Consider the following 24,654-nt stretch of genomic DNA (forward strand, 5'->3'; position numbering starts at 1 on the left):
GGCTTACAGAAAGAAATAGGTTTATTAAGTGACTAGTTTAAAAAAATAACAAAATATAATTGGATCAAGAAGTACAAGAAAAATTAATCTCAACAAAGTATGTCCTAGACTCAGTCTCTGAGCAATTGCCCGGTAGTCTATAATTATGAATAAAATACCCTTTGAAAAGACCTCATCAGAATCTGAGACAAATGAGAACAATAGGGTAGGTATTACAAAAGAATGGTTTTTCTCAGATAATTGTTTTTAATAAAATGGTAAAAGTGTAGAAAACACCAGGCAACTATAATTAGTATAATAATCTATTGTTCTAAAGGAATATGTATCCTGTTGTCTCTTCTTTTCGGAAATTAACAAAAAAAAATGGAGTAAAGTATGGATGGAGACATTTGAAGTATAGTCACACATTGAACTGTAGAGGCCATTCATTAATTTCTCCTTATAGAAGAATAAGATAAATAATGAGAGTGGAAACTGTGCTGTATGCACTCTACTTTTAGTGAGAAGCCCAGAGACATATGACTGCATATGTTTTCTATTTATTTGCTTAGGTACAATTGTATTCAGAGACAAAGCATCTCCTCTACACCGTTGAATTCTATTTTCAGTTATAAATGTGCTATCATTATTCTCTTTAGCTGAGAGAAATTCCAGGAAGATCTTAATTTCATCCAAACTTGACAGAGGCATGTTTTCAAAACGGGGCCTAAAAAATTTCAAGACAACTGGATGAAAAGATCGTTTTCATCTTCAATTTCCAGATAAAAAATAAGAATAGAGAAAATCAAACCATCTCCACTGGTCAAGGCTGTGGCGGTAAGGAATACCTTTGTCCAGGAGTACACACCCTGGCCGCTCTGGATCAGAGGACAGCCAGACCTTTCCCTGGTACCTATAAAAGTGTGCCCTTGCTCATCGAGAGAGACTGCCACTACACGCTGGGCCTAGTGGCCTGACATGAGAGCTATGCCAAGCGAGCTTCAAGAAGAAGTCCTTGCCTCCTGGGCTACACTTTTTTCTTCTCACCTGAAGCTGTGGATCCTCAAACGGTTAGGTCCCAACAATCCTGATTCAAGTATAAATTTGGCAGTAGAGTCCAGCAGTTAATAGCACAGGCTCTGAAGTAGAATCACATAAGTTCATGTCCTCTGCTATCTATAGCTGTGAGGCCTTGGCGAATCCGTTAACTTCTCTGAGCCTCAATTTATTCATCTATAAAATGGGAGTGAACATAGTTCCTGCCTCAAAAGGCTGTGATGAGAATCGAATAATTAAATGCAGGTAAAGTTCATAGCCTGGAACATTTAAATACTAGCTATTTTTATAATTATCATCAACTAGTGGGAATATTCATCTCCCTTATTTCAGTCTAATAGGAGTTTGGGAACTATATTAAGCAAGAACTAAGTGATCATCTCTAGAAAAGAAGTTTAGACTTTTAAAGTAAACCCTAATGATCTAGGATTGTCTTCTCTAACCAATTGTTTTTCCATAATAGCAGAATCTTCTCTGCCCCCTTCCATTAGATGACTCCTGTTACTCAACACACACACTCACACACAATACATACTCCTCCAGGCACACATATACATTCACCTGGTGAAACACTTAAATTAATTTTAACTCGTCTTGCTATGAGGACCCTAAGATGAGGGGAGGCGTGTGTGTGTGTGTGTGTGTGTGTGTGTGTGTGTGTGTGTGTGCTTGCTGGAGTCTTTCTTTGCCAAAGTCAAATAGATGGATCTTTGCTTTAAGAGAGTCCTTTGAGCTTCTCCATCCCTAATTTTGTTTGATTCCTCTCCAAACCTTATCTGCCAAATGGCATTTCATCTTCTACTTTGAACACTCCCAGAGTGAGCTCAGTATGCTCTGAGGCCACCACATTTATCTTCAGCAAATTCTTTCTACTTACAATTTCTTTTTTATTTTGGTCTGAAATCTGCTTCCTTCTAGCTACATCTACATCCTAGTTCAGCATCCTCAGGAGCCTTAATAGCAGAGAGTAAAATAAAGCCATTTATATCATGAACATCAGTAAGGAAGATCCTATTCTTTCCAAAGGAAAGGATCTTGTATTTCTGCATCTCCACTTACAGTCTTTTGAGATGACTGAGTGTCTTGGATTGCATGGATTTATCTTGGAGTTAAATACCAGCTGCCATAGGCAGTTCATCTCCCACCTCCAGGAGCAATTTTCCACCTTTCTTTTCTCTGACTACTCTAGGCCCAGCTTGGGCACATATATCCTCCACCTCACCTGACCTGACAGACATTTGGTTTTAATTGGGATCTCCTCAGGAGCATAGGTTGCCCTGATTCACCTTGGGGCATAAATACTGGCAGCTGAAAGCCTGGACACCCAGACTCTGTGAGAAGCAGCAGTATCATTTCTCCTTCCTCAACCCTCACATACAGTTTAAACAGAATCATTTAAGTCTCATGAACTATCAGAAGTCAGGACATTGTTTTCTTTCAACATAGATCGAAAAAGATGAGGTAGGAAGATAAAGTTAATCAGCCAAAGATGTTGTTGGAGATGCTATTGGAGGGACTCCAGGTGTCCTCTGAACTGGACTTCTAGGGGATGGTGTGTTGAGGCCAGTACTCTGAGAAGGTTGTCATGTTCCCCAGGCTGACCCACACATATCTCTTTAGTTACAATCTCATAATGTGCAGGTGATTTGGTTTAAGACCATCAATGATCATTTACCTTCCACTACAAGCAAGTCCTAAAGTTGACAGACTGCTGAGGAGGGGAGTACAAGTGTGTGTACATGTGTGTGTGTTTTGGGGTAGAAGGTGTCATTTGAACCCACGAATGGCTGTACCACATGTACATTATGTTACAAATTTCCTTCAAAATTTATTTTCTTTTGGTCTCTGTATTGGTTGTATATAACTTACTTATTTCACAATCTTAAAAATTTTAAGGTCACTTTAGATGCTTAGAAGTATATGTTATCTTAGGTTTTCCTATCAATTATTTAGTTAATACAGTGATAGGACAGAACATTGGAAATTGCACAGTATCGGTTCTTGTCTGCCCTAGGAAGACTTGATAACTGAGTGTTAAATGCCTTTTTCCATCTCTATCTGCTGCAGAAAGGGAACAAGCTTTTATGTAGTTATCCAATTTTAAACATAATTTCTGGTTCAATAAAATACTGTTCAAAAAAAACATCAATTTTGTTTTCTAAATTAAAAAAAGGGATGGAATATGGGATTCAGGTTTATTAAACCCTAATTATGTGCCAGATATTTTACTTATATTAATGGTAAAATTCTGAGGAAGAGTTTCATTTGTCTAGTAAAAATAACGGATCATTTACTTTAATGTGCTAAAAAAAGGAAATATATTATCAAACCTGGATTGTACTTAAAATCAGTTTATACCACAATTTCCCAGAGTCTATTTTGATGAGCACTAGTATTTTTAAAACTTTTTATTTCGAATTAATTTTAGATTTACAGAACAATTGCAAAGTGTAGAGAGTTCCATACATTGTTCACTCAGTTTCCCCTGAGGTGAGTGTTTTACATAACCATGGTAAAATTTTATCAAAACTAAGAAATAAACACTGGTATTAACTAAACTCCAGACTTTACTTGGATTTCACCAGTTTTTCCACTAATGTCCTTTTCCTAGAATTGGAGTTCCAGGCTTCATTCCAGAATATCACATTGTATTTATTCATCGAGTTTCTTTAGTCTCCTCCAACCTATTATAATTTCTAAGTCTTTCATTGCCTTTCATGACCTCGACACAGATGAACACTAGTTTTACTGAGTCTTCCTTCTGTGGGGAAAAAAAAGAATTATGTGTTCACTTAAGTTTAAAATGTTAAATAAAACAAAGACTTCTTAGACACTTAGAAGAGTATGCTAGTGTATTTTATGAATACTCAAGAGAGGTCTGTAATAACCAAACATTTGGCCACAGAGGCCACTATTCACAGAGCCTATCTGAGAAATCCATAGGGAAATTCTGGTTTATATGATTTGTATTACAATTATCTCCTACCTGTTCTTCCTATCTCTAGTTCTATGCATCTTCCTTCCATTCTTCAATCACTACTAGAGTGAGTTTTCCAAACTGCAAAATTGCTCCAAAATCTTTCTTCAGTCTACCCTTAGTTACAGGACTTAAACTCACACTCTTTAGTATGCATTCTAAGCCCACCACAACCTAGTTCTTGCCTACCTTCCCAGCTGCAGCTGTCTCTTCCCCTTCAGTCTTCTTTAAACTCTGATCTAGCCACACTAGGTGCTCCAATATCCCTCAAACCTGTCTCTTAGCTTTCGACACTTTCACTCTACCTTTCACAACTTCCTTGTCTATCAAAACCCATCTCATCCTTCTAGTCCAGTACAGATGCTACCTCCTTTCTGAAGTCTTCCTCCTTCGTTCATTCCCCCAAGCCTAAGATTACAATGAATCATTCTTCTCCTGGGTTCTCGTAATCATAGTATCTACTTACACCACCCACAGCACTCATTTTATTTGGCCTCCTATTAGAGTTAGCTGAAGGTTTGTGCCCCACTCCAAGCCATGAGCTGCTTGATGATGAGAAATGGACCCTATTTGCCATTATAAGCCTAACTGCTCATCTTTTGCCTTGAACAAAATAGGGGCTCATTAAATGCTTGACAAATGAATGAATAAAAGTCTGTAGCACTTTACACTTTATAAGTCTCTCATTTGAGTCTCACAATAATTTAATGAAGAAGGTGTTATAATTATCCCCAGGTTATAATTAAGGAAACAGAGGCATAGATTGGTTAATTGACTTGCCCATATGTCACATAGCTAATCAAGTGATATTTACTGATCCCAGTTCGTAACTATTCTTTTAAACCTCACTACATGGCCTTCTTGAGGAAGTAAGCGAGTGGACATCAAATATTAAGCATCCCCCCCGCAAAATAAACTTAAGCATCCAGAGGTTGCTGAAAACTGGAAGATGGGGGACCCGGGAATAAAGAAGAATAAAGAAGTATTTCTATTGGAATTAGGTAGGAGTGGAATATTTTGTGGACAAACACACCCTGACCTGAGGAAGGCAATAGGAAGATAAAAGGATCAGAAAAGGCTTCGAGGCAGGGAGGAGTTGGTGGCAACCAGAAGGAGATAGCTACTGGTTGTCAAAGATCAGGGAAGCTGGGAAGAGCTATGTCAAGCTGGAAATATGTTCAGAGACAGTGAGGAAGCCAACACTCTTTGATTGCCTAAAATTGGCTGTACAGAAATGGATGGCAATGGAGACGTTTGCTGCTGGGAAGAGAATATACTTTAAATTTAATGAGGACAACTCTAGAAGCCCTGCTGATTCCTGATTGATAAGTACTAAGGCGCCTCACTTAACTTGCAGGCACAGCTGTCTGCATTGAACATTGGTGGGTACTGGGCAGCAGCTCAGCCCATAGGGAAACAGTTCCTGCCTTTTGCCTGTTGAAGATTTCACCTCCTGGACAGCAAATAGGAGAAGGAGCCAGTACACAGCCCTGCAACCCCCCGAAAGGTTATTTTGTCCAAGGCGAATATTGCCTATTGAATTCTCACCAGCCTGATTAGAAAGGATTATTCCGAAGGTCTGTGAAGTATCTAGTAACCAATCTTCCTGAGTTATTTTTGAATAGCTATTGAATGGATAATTTCCATACCCATTATCAAAATGATATGCTGGAGGTGAAATTTAGCTGCATTGTATTTGATCAGTAATTGCAGAAATGTTTCTCTCAGATTTAATGCCTTATTGGCAGCAGGTCTCCCTTACAGGCACAAAAGACTTTGGGATACTTTTTGGTTGACACGAATGCTTTATTATTGTAATGTTTTTGTTGCAGTGGGGTGTGTGGGGGGGAAACGAGATTTATTTGGGCATCTGAACTGAAAGTTTTTTTTTTTTTTTTGCTCCCCCGAGAGCACCATTTGGCAACATAGAGTTTTCTACAAGCAACAGCAAGTGAATAAAGTCTCTCCCCGTAGCCCAATCCTCAGTGCTCTGGAGCAAGAGCAGCCCCCGAGGCTCCCCATGGACAGCAAATCCAATGACAACAGCCAGTCGTGCAGGTCCCTGTCACTAGAAATAAATGGAAAAGGAGATGAAGGTTGAGATATTTGATTATGGAAAGGGAACTCGAGTCCTGAGATACACTTCATGTGCCTCTGCATTGCAAAACTCAGATCAGCTTCTGCCAATAGAAATATAATGCAAGCCACATACGTAATTTTAATTATTCCAGTGGCCCCATTAAAAAAGTGAAAAGAAACAGCCGAAATTAACTTTAATAACATATTTTATTTAACCAAATATATTCAAAATATTATCATTTCAATATAAAATCAATATAAAATTATTAACAGAATAATTTATATACTTTTCCATACTAACTCTTTGAAATCAGATGTGTATTTTATTTACCCTTATGGCACATCTCAATTCAAATTGGCCACATTTCAAGTGCTCTATAACCACATGTGGCTCGTTAGTGGCCACTGTATTGAACAGAGCAGGTCTAGCTTGAGCTACCTACCAGAGATTGCAGCTTCCAATTAGTCCCTGATTTGAACTTGTCCTATGGTTTGCTCTGCCCTTAGACCAGGGAAAAGCTCAGATTGCTCTCATTTTTTATATGGAATCCTGTCCACATTCGATCCTGTAGTGTTATGCAGACCCTGCCAAGGCTGTCAGATTAAAAAATCAAAATCATCTGCTGACAGTCAGGGCAAGTAACATTGCATGACAATGATTTATGCAAAGAAAGAAAAAAGCAGCCTTCCACATCACTTTCAGAAGGAAAAGAAAGTAGAAATTCAGCCAGCTTCCAAGTGATTCAAGTGCATTAAAACCCAGCAAGACATCTTAGCCCTGATCACCTTTCAGCACTAGACACTTCACCTTGGCTAGGCTGGGCTTTCCAATAGTAATTTTGGAAACAAACCCCAGTAGACCTAAACAAAAATACCTCATTGGGTTGGGTTTATACTGCCATAATAGAATTATGAAATAAATATTGTTGAAAATTGACAAGGCCAAATTTATTTCTTTTGATTGCAGGACTTTTTAGTTGCAGAATGATAATGTCATTTTAATTTTCTTTGTTGGGATGGGTTTGGACCCATAGATGCATATCCTAGGCATACTGAAAGAATATTATTACATGGGGCATTCATGGCCACAGTATAGGCTACTATACTATGTAGTTCGATGGATGTAAACTGATTGGTATTGATATTTCTCTTCTCTCTGGTACTGCAACCTAATCCTATCAGTCTCTAATTGTTTCACATTATGAGATTTATCCCTTTCATAATACAATTTAATTACTGGAAGACAAAGTAATTTACATGCTACTATGTTTCTCTAGCCTCCCCACCCAAGCCTAGCATAGTGTGGAGGATTTGATGCCATTAATGCTTATCTACTTGACTTGATACCAAGTCATCTAACAACCTACCTCTGAAAAAGCTACAATTATTCTTCTGGGATATTGGCAAATTGGTATTAATGCTTATTCCCCTTCCTTAAATGGCCTCATTTAGATATTGGATGTCTTATGATTAAAGCAACTAATGATACTTTCTATACTGTAGAGCAAATGTGAGCAGGTAAAAAACTTTGTCACCTAGTTGATTTCTCTACTTGGCATTAAGAACTGTTTGCAGATCTTTTCCACTGAATCGATTGAAAGAGCTGGGGGTTTGGGCATTCTCTATAATGTTTCAGTCTCTTTTCAGTTCATCAGGCATTTTGTTGAATGCCTACCATGTGGTAAGCCTGGACAATGGTTTCAAAGAGCTTGGCCTGTATAGTCAGCAGTGTCTATTGGGAATATTTTAGAATATTGTATTACATTTTTTCTTAGAAAAATAAATGGAAATTCAGAAAAACAAAAGGATTAATATTAATGACAAGAAACATCATCTCGAACTTGAGACAAACATGGAAGTCACTGAATATGCTGTAACATGGCAAATAGTTAGCTCCATTTGGATTCTCATTTGGCTTAAGGCATTTATGTCTCCAGTTGTGAACAAAAAGATTACAATTTGGGAGCATAAGATTATGAAAATGTATTTTTGAAAATCGTAATTAGAAAGTAAGGTATAATTGGGGATTTCTACACTACTTTTTAGCTCTGGGAATCAAGTCCCTCCCATGTCCCCAATAACATGTGAGTCTACTGTCTGACTCTTATATATTGGATTTTTGCACACATTTTCAGGATTGCTTTCTGTAGGAATGCGGGAACTACTTGCATAATGTTTGGAGTCATCAGCCTTAAGATGAAAATTAAACCTTCAACTAGCTATAGCTATTTCCTAAATGTCTTGCTTGGTTGGTGGTCTTGTCATCAGCTTATTCAGCCAAGTTTCTTGTTTGACAAAAATATATAAAGATAATTCATTGCTAAGATTAATCACTAGGAAAAATTCCATTTTTGAAAATTATACTTTCATAATTTCTATTATTTTTCATTTTATACCACTCAGGATTGAAATGGACAGAGGATTAAGTGAAGTAATAAAGTTAATTAAAATAAAAGAGTAAATGAAAGGCTGACATGAAGAACAGCTTTTCCATAATGACTCCTAATATTCGAACATGTATTTTATGTTCTGGTTTTGACTGAAAGTGGCCTAATATGTTGAGAGGCAAAAGAAAATTATTAAACCATAAAAATTCTCTTTTAAAAATGGAAGCTATCCAATTTGCTTGGCTAAAAGACATAGCTTCCAGGCACTTCCATCTCTTTGGAAATTAGTCCCAGAAGGTGACTTATTATATTCCTACCTTGGGCTGGGAAAGATTTTTTAGTATATGCTGGGTGTCACCAGCCTTGTAATCTTGGAATTTATGTAAAATAACATACCTATGAACTTTACAAATCAAATAAATGAATTTAAGACATAATTTAGACTCTGCTTTACTGAAAGAAACAAATGAGAATGGATACTTTTATTTTAAATAATACCTCTTCCACATACATAAACAGACTGCTCTCCTCTTATGTCAACATCTAGATCAAGGATCAGTTCATATATAATAAAAGTATTTGTGTTCTATTGAGGACTTTCAAAAATTGGATTTTATTTCCCCTTTTCTGTTGTGAAACTCACTAAATGTTGCAAAAATAAAAAAACAATGTAGTCGTCACTGCTACTGTTGTAATCACAGTTGTGATGCTGAGGTCCATTAGTTAAGATGTACGTTAAGAGAAATCAGGTCACAGCCTATTAGGATGGCTTCCTGCTTTTCTTCAGAAAGGCAGTACCTAGAGTTGTGCTTCTCTCAAGGTTGGTACTAGACTTATAGAGGTGACAACTTTGTAAGTTATATAAATGTCTAACCACTGTGTTGTATACCTGAAATTAATATAATATTGTATGTCAGCTGTAACTAAAAAATAATATTTAAAAAATGTGCATATGACTCACTCAGGGATCTTGTTAAAATGCATATTCTGATTCTGTGGGTCTGGGATGAGGTCTGAGATTGAAATTTCTTACAAGCTCCCAAGTAATATTGATGCTGCTGGTCCACAGCCCACACTTTGAGTAGCAAGGGACCTAGAATATAGGCTATGTTTATGCATTCAGGAATGCATGTTGTTTCCTTTACAGGATGCAGGATTCACTTAGGAAATGAATGTGTTTGTCTCTCTATCTAAATATTTATGTGAAGAGTGTTCGTCTTTGTGAACATATTTTTTTAACATAATTTAAACTGAAAATATTTTACCTCATTTCATGAAATGTAATAGAGCTCCACGACAGAATAGTTTGCTATTTCATAACTCACTTTGTGTCCCTGAAAATATAGCAGTTATATTCGGTAACAGCCTAGTATCGCATCCTTAAGCAGGAAAGCAGGGGTTAGTTTTGTCCTCTGACCCCACATGTCTGTCTTTAGTCACTCACCTCTGGCTAGACCTCCTGAATGCCAAAACAAAGCCAATTCATCAGTTGTTTGATCAAAATTAAGTCAAGAAATCAGTTTACATTCACCATTGACTTGTCCTGCCACTAAAGCTAAGAGGGCATAGAAATGCTGTGCATGAAACACTTCAAACAGGCATTCAAAGAAAACACTTTTCAATTGGTCATGGATCGAATATAACCCAAGTTAAATCAACAAACAAGTTTCTTTTCAACAGAAAAAGGGAACAGGGAATGGAAGACAGAATCTATACATAGCATTTTGAAGCAACTTGGTCTCTGAATCCTGAAAACAGATTTTATTTTGCCTGGGAATAAGGGACCTGATCAGGAGTAAACAGAACAAGTAAGTTATTCTACCAAATTCAGCTTGCCAAGCAATTACCAAGCACCTTCTGCATGCATGTTTTGGGTGCTAAGGAGACCAAAAACAATAATGGTCAAATTCTTCTCTCAAGACCTCATGGGCAGGTACACAAATAATTCACACAAGATCCAATAAGTCATGGGACAGGAAGAAAATGCCAAGCAAATGCCATCAAGATTTAGAGGAAGGAGAGATCATATCCTATCAGGGGCATCAAAAAAGGCTTTGTGGATAAAGTGATATTTGAGATGAGCATTGTAGGATGGGTAAAAATTTCTACATGGAAGGGGGGCATCCAGGAGAAGCAAAGAAAGGCATAAAATCAAGAAAGTGAAGAGTATATTCATGGGACTCTGGTCTGGCTGGAAAGTAGGACATGCTTTCTGCACAAGTAGATAAAAGGACAGATAAAGCCAGGCAAGTGGTTAGAAGCCAAATTGTAGAAGACCCTAAAAAAAAACCATTTGACCACAAAGGCTCTCATTATTAAAAGGCTATATGATGGCTTATATGATTCTTAAATTATACTCACACAAAATATCTTAATCTCTACTAAAATATCACCAAGCTTTGACATAATGCTATAAATAGGCTATGTCAGTTTTGTATATAAAATTTTAAAACTTAAGTATCACCCTTCTAGTTATTAAGGCATACCATAAAGTTTGTTAAGAACAGTGTGTTACTGACTCCAAACAGACCAATAGTCCAGTGGATCAGAATTGAACACTCTTAGTCACACACACACTTTCAGATATATATTGCTACTTAACAGACTACACTAGCCTCCCTCAGTCTATGCTCCACAGAGTAGCCAGAGTGATTACTTTAAAACTGTAAGTCACATTATGCCATTTATGTGCTCAAAATCCTACAATAGCTTCTGAACATACTCCAAATAAAATCCAAAGTCCTGGCATGCCCTAGAAGGCCTTCCATATTCTGGTACTTGTTACCTCTCTAACCTTATCTTTGAACACATTCTCCTTTGCTCACTTAGCTCCAGTCACCTCTTTGCTGATCCTTTTAACATACCTACTTCAGGCAACTTGCCACTTCCTAGTCCTAAACTACAATCCCCCCATGTAACCCCCATAGCTCAATTCAGGTCTTTACTCAAATGTCACTGCTTCAGAGAGGCTTTCCCTGACCACCGATCTCCAAGTTTTCCTCTAGCCCAAGCCACTTGTGATTCCCTTGGATTATAAGCAGGTTACCAGTTTCCATTGGACAGAGTCCCAGATAGCTACTTTCCATAAGCACCTGGCATTCAGTCCCACTCTTCCATGAGGACCCCTTCTAGTAATCCTACTGAGTACCAAAAACATAGCCAGCTTTGTACTTGTTCCTTGCCAATGACCCACTGCATATATTTCCACAGTAAGAAAGACAAAAGGTCTAGGGAGAAGCCAGTGTTGGTAAGAAGTTCTACTAGATAAATCATCTCTCTTGCCTCCAAATATCCAAGTGGTTGAAAATAAATAACACTACCTGCCACACCTATACCTAATACTGCACTCATCACTGGGTGTTCCCAAACACATCCTGTAGTAGCAAAGAGACCTGTTACAGACTGAATGCTTGTATCTCTTAAACTTCATATGTTGAAATCCTACCATCTCCCTAAAGGGATGGTATTAAGAGGTGGAAACTTTGAGAAGTAATTAGGTCTTGAGGGCAGAGCCTTCATGAATGACATTAGTACCCTTATAAAAGAGACCCCAGAGAAGTATTTGTAGGCAAACTGCTGCCATTAAAGGTAGAAAGTGGCAAGAAATGTATTACTTTTCCATGATGAGAAGGGAAACTATTCTTCTATCTTGATTCAATGTAGCTGGGCTTACCTGAACCTTCTTTCCATCAATGGTAGACTTTAGCTCAGCACTTACAAAGGTAATGTTTTTATGACAAATGACTCTTATCTACATATGTTATGAAGATTTGATCATTAAAGTATTTATGAGATTCTTTGAAGCTGTTTCTACATCTTTCTTACCCACTTCCCCCCACCTCCCCAAAAAGCAACCAGTTTGTTCAGTTAATTCAGAAGGGGAAAACTCAGACTGGCTATATTTTCGTTCAACATGCCAGGTGCTATTCTAAAAGCTTTACATATATCAGCTCATTTAATTTTCAATTCAAGCCATTGAGTTAGGTCCTGTTATCATATCCATTTCATAAATTAAAAATCCAAGGGTTTGAAAAGTTCTTACTTAATAAAAAACCAGACAAGCTGTCCTCTAGCTGTATCCTTCCCACAGGGCAAATAATCTACAGGGTGAAGAGAAAGTGTTCACCCAGAGCCTGACCTCCCTCCACCCTACTTCTAGGCCAAACAGGGAAAACGAGACCCCAGATTTTCCTAATTTATGTCTGGGACCCCAAACGACTCCAAACTCACTTCTGGGGCCTAAGAGGGACTCTTCTTTATGTCCATCCTCTCCAAGGTAAAACAACAATACTGCTAGTGTGAGTACCCCTAGGTCTGAGGAATGACCAAGGGGTGACTGTTGAAGTTTTTTGATAAATTTTGGAAATAAGGGTACTTGCATGTACATGAAGCCTCTGTTGTGAAGGGTGGAACCCAGGGTAGGAAGAGGAGAGGGTCAAGCTATAGGACAGGGGACTAGGTCTCTACATGTGGCCATGTTGTAACCCAGAATTCAGAGTAGAACAAGAAGTTTAAATTCCAACCCAACCTTCAGATTGTTATAAAGATAAATTTGTCCATATAGGAGGATAGAACATATTTTATTGGCCAATTTGCTAGTTTGTCCCAGTTAAATCTTGTCAAACCCTGTAAATTTTAAGGAAAGGCTTGTGCCCAGATATAAACTAGACACAGTCGAATTCTTCCCAGGGTCACCTCAAATACACCTTCTTCCAGGAATTTCTTCCGAAGGGCATGAACCAGAGCTGTTTTTCCTCTCTCCTCTTGTGCCAGCCTTTTCCCCAGCCTGCCTGGCCACACTGTCTAAGCTCCATCTGTCTTCTCTCATGAGACTGTAAACTAAGAACTAAAACTGGTCCATCTGCTTGCCCCTCAAAGCCCAGCACAGTGTCTTCCCGAAATAAGTGTCTGGAGACGTTTGCTGAATGAAAAGATAAAAAGGGAGAAAACGAGGCTATATTCCTTAGGGAGAAAGGAAAGAATATTAAAAAAATCAAGAAAGTCCTTGACATAAAGACAGGTGAACTGACAAGAGCTTCCCTTTTTGCAATGGAAAATACCCAACACATAAAAAAGTAGAGAGTAGTATAAAGAATATCCATGAGCCCTTCTCCAGCTAAAGCAATGAACTCATGGCCAATTCACTCACTCTCTCTACCCCAATCTTGGATTACTTTGAAGTGAGCCTCGAACAAATCATTTCAACTGTAAGTATTTCAGGATGAAAAGCAAGAGTTTGTTTATCAAGAATTTGGTATCACCATGCCCAGCTGAGCAACCACTGGAAAATGACATGACCTGAGTAGAATTAATTTTGGCAACTGCAGAGGTTTGTGACACAGGGACTCGTGTAAACTGATAACCTGTGTGTGAGCAGAGAAGACAGTTTCTTCTTCTTCCCACTGTGATTCTCAGAGGCAAGGAGCTGGGCCAGCATGGGGCCCATAGCTGTGGCTTCTCATTGAGCTGGTCATTTTTCTTTGCTCGTTGCAAACCCTATATTTACTGATTTTAGACACCTTTGTGCGCATCCATGCTGACTTGTCTTAATTCTGTCAAAGCCTTCTCCCTCTCCCCTGGAGCTGTCTGGGAATTCTGGTTCATTGTTACTGGTAGTTATTTACTTCCTTTGTGCTTAACTTGTTGAAATACAAAAAAGGAGTTGGACAGTGTTAGACAATATGGCCCCCGTCACGCCACATTTTACATTGAAATCATCTTTAAGCACTTTGCTCCTTGACACAGATGGTCTCCATATCCTAGGAGATAGTCTTTTGGCATGAAAATGAAAAAGCTGTGCCCCCTGTGAATCAAGAAACTTGGTGAGTTTATTCTGGCTCAAATCAAATGGACACTTCATTGTCTTGGGGCCTCTTAGTTTTTCCTCCTGTGGGAAGCATTTTTGACTCCTCTATTAAACACTCTTATGAGTTTGCACTCCTCTTTCCTACCTAGTAGTGGGCCCCCATTCACACTAAGGCTCCTCCCCTTTTCTAAGTTCCGAACTGGCTTTCCCTTTTAATATTGCCACATACAGGGTGACCTGCCTGAGTTCACTCCTCGCTTCCGCAGAGTTCTTCTAAGAAAGTCTGTGCTTCTTCCTCCCGTCTACATCTAGTCCATCCTTTCACAGCCTGCTGTTAATTGTTTTGTTCTTGCCCATTTTAGCTATACGACTGTCACCTCTTAGAAATCTCACTTTCTTCTTTAGTGACATTTTTGGTTTCTGCAGTAATTAATACCTCTCTTACAGTAAGAGAAGTAAGCAAATATATAATCGCTCTTTTAGTCTCTTTTCCTGACTTGTTTTATGCTTCACTGATTCTGAGTCTTATATAGCACATATTGTACTCATTCTATTTCCCCCTATTTAGGTCCTAGTAACTCTTTGCTTTCCATCTCTCTCTTATGGATTTTCCATCCCCTGGGCCAAACTGACATCAGCCACTTAATTCTCCTGAAAAAATTTCTTTCCACTTTGTTGATGCAGTCCATACTCTCCTTGGTAGCATATTTCCTATTGTAATGTATCCAGTGACTTCAGAACTAAATATTTAACTGCTGTTTCTTTCCTCCTCACTAATAAGCTCCAGGAGGGCAGGGATGGTACCTGGGTCATAATGGTCCTTGATAAATATTTGTTGAAAAGGAAATAGAATCAAAGAATGAATGAAAATTCTTGAATCAATTTCTTTTGGCATTTTTCTATTTGAAATTTGACCTTGAATTACTCTCTTTTAGTTTTATTTTATTTATTATTACAAATCAAACCGATTGTTCCTTGGGAAAAACTCCTCTTATTCTACAATTCCACATACTTTAAGTCAGACACTTCTTGTTTGTTTTTCAGCTATTATGTTTGTCTGGATACTGCTTCTTCTTATTATTATTTATTAGTTATTATTATTTATGCCTACAGTATCTGGTCTTCCTAGGTGGTCTCCCATCCAAGTACTAACCAGAACCGATGCTGCTTAGCTTCCAAGATCAGACATCGGGCTTGTTCAGGGTGGCATGACCGTAGACCGTGGCTCCCCTGGGTTATGAACCCAGGACCTTCTACACGTAAAGCAGACGTGCTAACCACTACACTATGGAACCACGTTCTGGATACTGCTTCTTAAATTCACAATTTTAGAGGAACAGTGGATTCTTGTTTTTATGGGGATATTTTTTTCATCCGACTTTAATAGCATAATTAATTGGATCAGGTATGCTACAAAGTAAAACACTTTATGTAAATTCACCATTCAATATTAACTACTTTTTAGTAATACCTATAACTCTCTAGGCTCTATTGTTTGGTGCCAGGAAATATCTAATTGTGTGTAGGTATGTTAGTGTTATATATATGTGAGTTCCACTTAAGAATTATGAAAAAGACAAACAAACCCAAGTTGTATGAACCTGAGAATAAACGATGTTTGAATTTCTCTCTTGCTACCTATCATGTTTTAAGATATTAAGTTAAACTTTCCAAGATTAAGAGATTCCAAGAGGAAGAATTCTGGTGATTTCAGAAGCAACTATTTCAAAGGCTTCTTCTTACTAATAAAGACTAAATATAGGTGAATGGAATCCAGCCACTGCATGTTATGTTCAAATGAAATCAGGCTTGAACACAAGGCAAAAAACAGCCAGATCTTAAGACCCAGAACTATCACAGTATCATTTTCTGTTTCATTTTATTGGTTAAATCAAGTCCCAGCTCCAGCCCCAGCCCAAATGCAAGAAGAGGGAAATACACACAGAACTGAATACTTAACTATTGCCTTATCCACCCAGTCTGGTGTCTCAAGAGAATAGAAGTGAGTCCTCTATACTAGCCCCCTGGGTCACTAAGAAAGACAGACTGCAGGCAGCACTAAGCAGAAACTTCAACCATCAGATCAACACTTGCCACTCCACATGCTCCCCCCACTTCACCCTAGGCTCATTGATCAATTCCTCTTGATTTATAAACTCTCAATTCTACATACATATATTGCACGATCATGGGTACTAAGTATTATGCTGTGTTTTGGAAATTCCAGATTGAATAGCAGTGGTTTGCATACTTGAGCATTTCATAGTGCAGCCAACAAAGAAGCGGAGTTAGTATCTATCTTCCCAGCTGACCTCATAAACTAAATCAAAAGCCGGGAGATATTCAGGCTAGATGACAGCCACGATAGCCACTTGACCTAACAGACTGAGCCCTTGGTCACAAAAGGACATCTGATTAGTTTAACAAGGCACAATTTTTATAAGGACATGAGGCCGTTACTAGTCTGTGGCTTTACTATTTAGATCAACATTGTCTAGATTCTGAAACTATAAACTAGTTACCTTTGCCTTGTAGGACCTGGTTCCATTTGCCTCATTTGTAACAGGTGCCAAACAAACATTTATTTTTAAGTCGAATTGAATTATTCAGTGATTTTTTTAATGTCTAAGAAATGCTGTTTACTACACGTGATACTTAGAACACTACTATTAAAAAATACTCAGTAAACTTCTCAAAACACATAGATACATACCTACATATACATATATGAAATAGCTATTAGTCCTACATTGTTTTATTTTGCTTTCAGGCAATTGCACTTTTTAAAGTTTCCAGACACTTCAAGAAGCCAATAGGCACCACTTATACTCTGCGGCTATTCATGTTTAATTCTTCCGGCAGTCATTTTGATAATATCAGACATAATGAAATTGCTTATCAGTAACATGGGTCTAATTCCCCCTATGCAAAATAGTCTATTTTAATTCATTTTTTGAATTCCTGACAAAGCTCTTGAGGCTGTTCTTTCTATAGGGTCATTATTGAAGGAAGCTTATTTTCATGCTAATAAATTCTTATACAAATGGATCTCATACAATAACACAGAATCCCAGCTAGTCTTTCTCAACAGTTGTCATGAGGAGTTATCATACTACATGTTACATGAGTGAACAAGAAGCTGGCAGTTTCTGAACTATACTAATGGGAGTTATGAAGATGACTCCTGGATCCCTGATAATCTGTCATTACAACAAGGATTTAGATTAAATAAAATCTTATTAAATCATATATGAATAAACTGAGGGCAGAACTGTCATTATCTCTAATATAAATAAAGTTTGGAGCATTTTTTTTCACTCTTTAAAGTGACATGAGCTTGGTTCATGGAAGAAAGATGAACCCCCAAGGATCCTCAACTAAAAGCATTACTTACAGGAGAAATCTGTCTTCTATTTGAGTTGGAGAAAATCAGCCAAAGAGAGATGCTGAAAGTCCAGGAAATGGAAAGTAAGTTGAAAAAAGGAAAATGGGAAGGGAATAAGTCAAAGCTATCTCCATGGTCTTGATCATTCTTCTTCATAATTGGATCCTTTCTCTTCTCCACACTCTTCCTTTCACATGTGGAGCCTGACAGCCTAAAATTGCAGGGAGAAGAGTGGCAGTACCATTAATAGCTAAAGGGAAGAAATGTCCAGTCTACTCTGTCTTTCAGCATAAAACTTGGAAAATAAAAGCTATTTTTCATAAGATCACCAGAATATCTTAAGGCATCCAAAGAGAAAAAAAGACCAACTGCAAGCTTAAACTTACTGTGAAAGTGTGCTTTATTCCATTTTCCTGTCTTGGTACATCTACATCCTTATAAAGGGATTTATGCTGTACCAACCACTATTCATGTTAGAATCCTTGGCTCAAATAAGTAGAAAAAGATTCAGCCCTAATTCTCTTGCATATTTTTGGTTGTGATTTAAGTCAACCAGATCTGCGATTCATTAACTGCTTGTCATGTTCGATATATGGATCAGGAATTGATCAACAGTTGGCAAATTTCAATAAAAGGAACTCATTTCTGAAGAAACGAGCTCATTGCCATGCCAACTATCGATCTTCCCTGATGGAGGCTCAGCAGTCAGTCACAAAATGGGCCCTATTAGGCAGGCCCTACTGTCTGTCCATAGGAAATCACCGAGTGCCAACCTCAAGTGAGTTCCTATAAACAACTTAAGGTTCACAGTGGAAAGAAGTGGGCTATACATGTTTGCAGGAAAGACTGCTTCACAATTGCACGGGACACATCCATTCCACTGAGCACTCAAGAATCATGTCATTATAGCTGATATGGAATGCAAAATTATTAAAATATAGCATTGCATTCTGCCTTGTGTAGTGCTTCACATATTATAGCCACAGAGAGAGAATGAACAGCTTAATCTATTTACCACTTCATATTTATAAAGTGTAAATGTAAATAAATCTGTTTACTGCATGTCATTATGTACTCACTTCTTAGGTGTGAGAAAGATTAATAGAGCATTTATCAAAGAGAAATCTAGGTCTGTACTGTGTTATAGAACATAAAGGCCAAGGGTTATTTAAAAAAAGAGAGAGAGAGAGAGAATAAAAATCAAATAACTTTTTGAACTTTTTTGAAATTCTGAAAATTCTTTTAAAGTTAAGAAGTTATCTGGCAGTGCCCTTAGCAGTCCCAAGGATCAGCAGTGTTTGGACAGAACAGACCCAGGGACACCCCTTTTCCAGCCTCCAACCACCCTCCAACCTCTTTTCCAGTAGCATCCTTTGGAACCTTCTCAGCCATTCTTGGCCTTGGCAACCAGCCAACATCATGTTTTGAGCTTAATTCCTTATTGCTGAGCAACCATGAGCTCTCAATTCCATCAAAATTACTCCACTGAGGTGGAGGCCTCCATCAACCACCAGGTCAATCTGCATCTGCGGGCCTCCTACACCTACCTCTCTCTGCACTTCTATTTTGACCTTAATGATGTAACTCTGGAAGGTGTGGGCCACTTATTCCGTGAGTTGGCCAAGGAGAAATGTAAGGGCACGGAGCATCTCTCAAAGATGCAAAACCAGAGTGTCAGCTGCGCCCTCTTTCAGGACCCGCAGAAGCCTTCCCAGGATGAATGCAGTAAAACTCATGATGCCACGGAAGTCGCCATGGCCCTGGAGAAGAACCTGAACCAGGCCCTTCTGGATCTTCATGCCCTGGGTTCTGCCTGTGCAGACCCCCATCTCTGTGACTTCCTGGCGAGCCACTTCCTAGAAGAGGAGGTTAAACTCATCAAGAAGATGGGCGACCACCTGACTAACCTCCGCAGGCTGGCCAGCCCCCAGGCTGGGCAGGGCAAGTATCTCTTTGAAAGGCTCACACTCAAGCATGACTAGGAGCCTTTGGAGCCCAGAGGTCTTTGAGGGGCCCCTCTGTATTCACCTGGTGTTGGCCTTGTGCCTGAGCCTCTTCCTGCAACCACTAGGCAGCCTTCTAATCACCCTGGAGCCCTCTTCCAGGCCTTGGACCAAATTGAAACAAAAAAGCTTTCTGCAGAAAAAAAAAAAACTTTTAAGAAGCCATTGGAATATTTGAAAATGTCACAGATTCTAGTTCGAGGAATTCCATTTGCTTTTATAGGAACTAAGACATCTTTAAATATAGAAATTGCATTTCACTATATTGTTACCAAGTAAATAAAGTGTTTTTACTATTTGTTCAACAAATACTTATTTGAGCACCCACAATGTAGAAGGTAAACTCATAACTGTAACTGCTACATGTTGAACATGTTTTTGGAATCAATCTCCCGTATATATTGAGATGAGAGGTAAAGTTGTCCTTTTTAAGCCTTGTTCAACAATCTTCAAGCCTTGTAGACATAATTTCTCCCTCTTCAGTCAACTAAACTCAGAAATCATTTCATGATGGTGAGAAAGGCCCACACCCAAAACAGCATCAACTCTCATATATGCGGTGAATTGATTTTTTTTTTAAGCAAGGCAATCCTTGGTTGACTTCACAGATTGCAAAGACCTTGTCAGCTTACGATCTCTTATTTATTTATTTACTTTTTTACTCCTACAGCACCTGGTCTTCCTAAGTAGTCTACCATCCAAGTACTACCCAGGCCCGACCCTGCTTAGCTTCCGAGATTAGACGGGATTGGACTTGTTCAGGGTGGCATGGCTGTAGACCCGTGGTGAATTGATTTTTGACTAGTGTCCCGAAACCATTTATTGGGAAAAGGACAGTCTTTGCAACCAATAGTGGTGAAGAAACTGGATATACACATACAAAAGACTAAAATTGAACCCTTACTTTACACCATATACAAAAATTAACTCAAAGTGGATCAAAGACCTAAATGTAAGACCTATAACTATAACACTTGGAAGAAATCACTGGAGAAAATCTTCATGCCGTCTGATTTGTCAATGACTTCATGGATGTGATACCAAAAGCATGGGCAAAAAAAGAAATAAATAAATTGGATTTCTTCAAAATTAAGAACTTGTGTGCATTAAAAGATACTATCAAAACAGCAAAAAGACAACCTACTAAATGGGAGTAAATATTTGCAAATCATATGTCTGATAAGGCACTAATATCCAGAATATGTAAAGAACTCCTACTATTCAACAACCAAAAACAAACAAACCAGCTCAAAAATCTGCAAATAATTGAATAGATATATTTCAAAAGTAGATATACGAATGGCCAATAAGCTTACGAAAAATACGTATTATTACCCATTAGAGAAATGCAAATTAAAGCCACAATAAGATACAACCTCACACATACTAGGATGGCTGTAATTTAAAAAAATAATAATAATAATTGTTGGTGAGGATATGAAGAAATTAGAACCCTCATGTGTTGCTGGTGGAAATGTTAAATGGTGCAGCCACTGTGGAAAGCAGTGTCGGTTTCTCAAAAGGTTTAACATAAAACTACCATATGACCTAGCAATTCCACTCCAAAAGAATCGAAATCAGGGACTCAAACAGATATTTGTACATAGGAGCATTATTCACAATAGCCAAAAGGTGGAAAGAGCCTAAGTGTCCATCAACAGATGAAATGGATAAGCAAAATGTAATATATACATACAGTGGAATATTGTTTAGCCATAAAAAGGAATGAAGTTTGTTAAATTGTTACAACATGGATGAACCTTGAGACATTATGCTAAGTAAAATAAGCAAGATACTAAAAGTAGAGTAGTATATGATTCTACTTATACAAGGTACCTAGAATAATCAGATTCATAGAGACAAAAAGTAGAATAGTGGTTATCAAGGGCTGAGGTAAGGGGGAGTGGCAAGTTATTGTTTAATGGGCACAGAGTTTCAGTTTGGGTTGATGAAAAAGTTCTGGAGATGGTTGGTGGTGATGGTTGTACATCAGTTTGAATGCACTTGATGTCATTAAATTGTATCCTTAAAAGTGATAAAAATGATAATTATTGCTATGCATATTTTACCACAATAAAAAATAAACTTCAGAGATTTCCTGATTTAAAAAAGAATCAGAACCCTCTACTAGGTATTTACCCTAAAGACTCGAAAACCCATATCCAAAAAGAGGAATACAATAGAATATTCCTTGCTCAGCATCTTCAAAGTGTGTTTAAATGATCTCATGGTCATCATGAATGTAGAGTTATACAAATAAATAGTAGTCTGTCCATGTTTTCAGGTGTTAGAGGGGAGGAAGTAGGAGATGGTAACGAGTCGAGGGGATACAACAGGGAAAATAATAAAAGCCCAAGAATTTTCCATATGAAAGGTATTAAAATAGCAGACAAAGGGGAAGAGAAAGAAAAAAATTAAAGAATCTGGGAAAGAGAAAACTCATGGACGTTTGTACCCTATCATCTAGAGGGAAGAAATTAACAGAGCATCACTTTTATTTAGAATCATAGTATTATGATGCTGCTCTCTCCCTCCCCTGTGATCTCCACCTTAAAAAATGTTTTTGAGTTTACTGGCTAGTTCCCCTTATAATTTTCAGTTTGAAAAGTCTAGGTTAAAAACAGTCCAATGAGTTGACTCCATTTTGCATCATCATCCCTGTCTTCTGAGTTCTATATTGAGATTTCCTGACTTTCTTTCAAAATATTACAAGATTGACTAGAACGCATGTTCATCCTAGAACATGCTTTACCATTAGGAACAATGAATTACTCCTTCCTGGCATCTGTGTTAGTGATGATTCTTCACCAACACCAGCACGCATACCATTGTGTGGTTTTGCCAGGGAACAGTTACAGTCAGCAGCACCGAAAATCAGAATCAACCAAATCTTGTAGCTCCTGGTTACATAGGGCTGTCAGCTGCATCTGCAAGCAGACCTGCATGGCATCCATTCTCCATGGCTGATCCTGCATGCCATCCACAGTCCAGTCAGGCCTCACAGGGACCCAGAATTTAGCTCCAGTGACAGGTTAAATCCTGCTAGAACAAACTGTATGAGCTGGTGCCAAATTCCTTTGCTATACAGGAACTCAGCTATAATAAATAGTCCTTGAAATTCAGCCATCAGTGGGACTTCCTGCCATATGGAGTTTTTGTGTGTATGTGATAGTATTTCTTGTAACACAAGTTGACCTACATCATTTGGGGCCCTGCAAGGCTTCCTTTCTAAGCATGAATGTTTGAAGGAGACTGGTTACTCAGATTATGGCTTTGAAAGGGCCCTTCCATTTTTAAATATTTGGTATAAAAAGTAGTGTTAAGATACACAAAAGTGGGGCATCTCAATTTTCACAAAGAAGAGGTCTGTAGGTATTTCTAATTACAAAAGGTAAAGAAGACTTCAATTTGTCAAATACACAAAAAAAAAGACAACAATGCTAAAACCTTTTGGAGACTTACAAAGAAATTGTACAAATTATATGTCTCAGTACAACCTCATCTTAACTGTAGACGCCTATTTCCAAATCTTTTTGCAGTTTTCGAGGAAAGGCAAATTCGAAATTTCTCCACATTCAGATGTGCCCCATTCATACAGTCTTTCAAGACGGCTTGCACCCATTGCTGCTCTACTCAGAATTTTCATATTCTATGAGACCTTGTCTTTGCTAGTTGCCATTTGGCACCTGAAATGAATCTATTGTGTCAACAAGAATAGCTCTTATATCATGAGTACAAGGCACACACTGAGCTATACTCTGAGGAGAAAGTAAGGAGAAAGGCACAGTTCTTATCCTTCCTTGAGGAGCTCACAGGCTAATGAGGAAGAGAGCCTAGGAATTATAATCCGTTGTGACTCATGGTGCAGAGAGGGGCACACAGTAGATACATGGAACTAGTCATCGGCTTATTTTCAGATACACAACCAAGCCAACAACAACAACAACAACAACAACAACAATAACAACAACAACAAAAACCAAACTACAGACTTTTTAAAAAATTTGTGTATCTACTCTACATTATTTCTTTAAAATGGGGTTGAATACTGGTAGGCTCCTACCTAGTAGTAATTTAAGCCAAAGCCTCTCCTGTGGTTTTAGTTTTTAATTTTAAATGTCTGAAGAGTTTTCTTATAGACACACAGAAAGATTTCTTTAAAAAGCTTTAAACATTTACTCAGCACTAACTAGGTGCCAGGCACTGTACTAACCCTTTATTCACCAACATAATTCTTTTTACAAATGGAGAAATCGAGCCTCCGGAAATTTAAATAACTTGCCAAATTAACACAGTTAGTAATTGGCAGGGCTGAAAAGGACTTTCCACTTCTTATGAGCATATAAGGGTTCCTCTTTTATATAAATGTTGAATTAACATGATTACAAACTACTGTTCTTCCTCCCATTACTGAGGCAGGATATCCCAGATTAAAATTTGAAATGCATTTTACCTAGGGAAATATATTATAGATGGTATTCAGGTGTGGTTGAAATGAAGTGGAAAAATAAGCAAGAAATTAAATCTCGGAGAAAAAGCAAAGTCAGAAACCACTGAACAATAAGGTGCCTCACACCCCTATACTAGCCACACAGATTTTTTTTTTTTTGATAAATCCAGCGGATTATCATCCCAGGTGTCAATGACTGTAAATATTGACCCTGGAAGTTTAAAGAACCCTGTTGCCTCTCTGAGCCAGTCAGAGACTATTAACAACAAAGTGCACTTCTCCAAAATTGTATTCAAAGCAACTGTCTGAACTTACGGAACACAAAGCCATGGACACTAGACTCACATGGCCAAAGCCACATAATTTTACTTGGTAGCGAGGGCAAAGTCGTGGTATTTTTAGAGCCTTTTACCCTAACCACATTGTTTCTTCTCCACGGAAAATCCAAAGCATAAGTCTAATACCAGAAACTAATATGAAAACAAAATTGGAAAAAAGAAAAAAAAATCCCAAACAGAGGAAAACTCAAGTG

General features: G+C 38.1%; 2 pseudogenes; one reads left to right on the forward strand and one right to left on the reverse strand.

Annotated features, from left to right (window-relative positions):
* The first annotated feature begins 19,123 nt into the window (after positions 1 to 19,123).
* LOC105307052 lies at positions 19,124 to 19,666 on the forward strand (annotated as a pseudogene).
* A 667-nt stretch (positions 19,667 to 20,333) lies between these two features.
* Positions 20,334 to 20,452, reverse strand: LOC111732601 (annotated as a pseudogene).
* Between the last annotated feature and the right edge of the window lie 4,202 nt (positions 20,453 to 24,654).

The sequence above is a fragment of the Pteropus vampyrus genome, unplaced genomic scaffold (genome assembly GCF_000151845.1).
Source record: "Pteropus vampyrus isolate Shadow unplaced genomic scaffold, Pvam_2.0 Scaffold472, whole genome shotgun sequence".
Taxonomy (NCBI): Eukaryota; Metazoa; Chordata; class Mammalia; order Chiroptera; family Pteropodidae; genus Pteropus; species Pteropus vampyrus.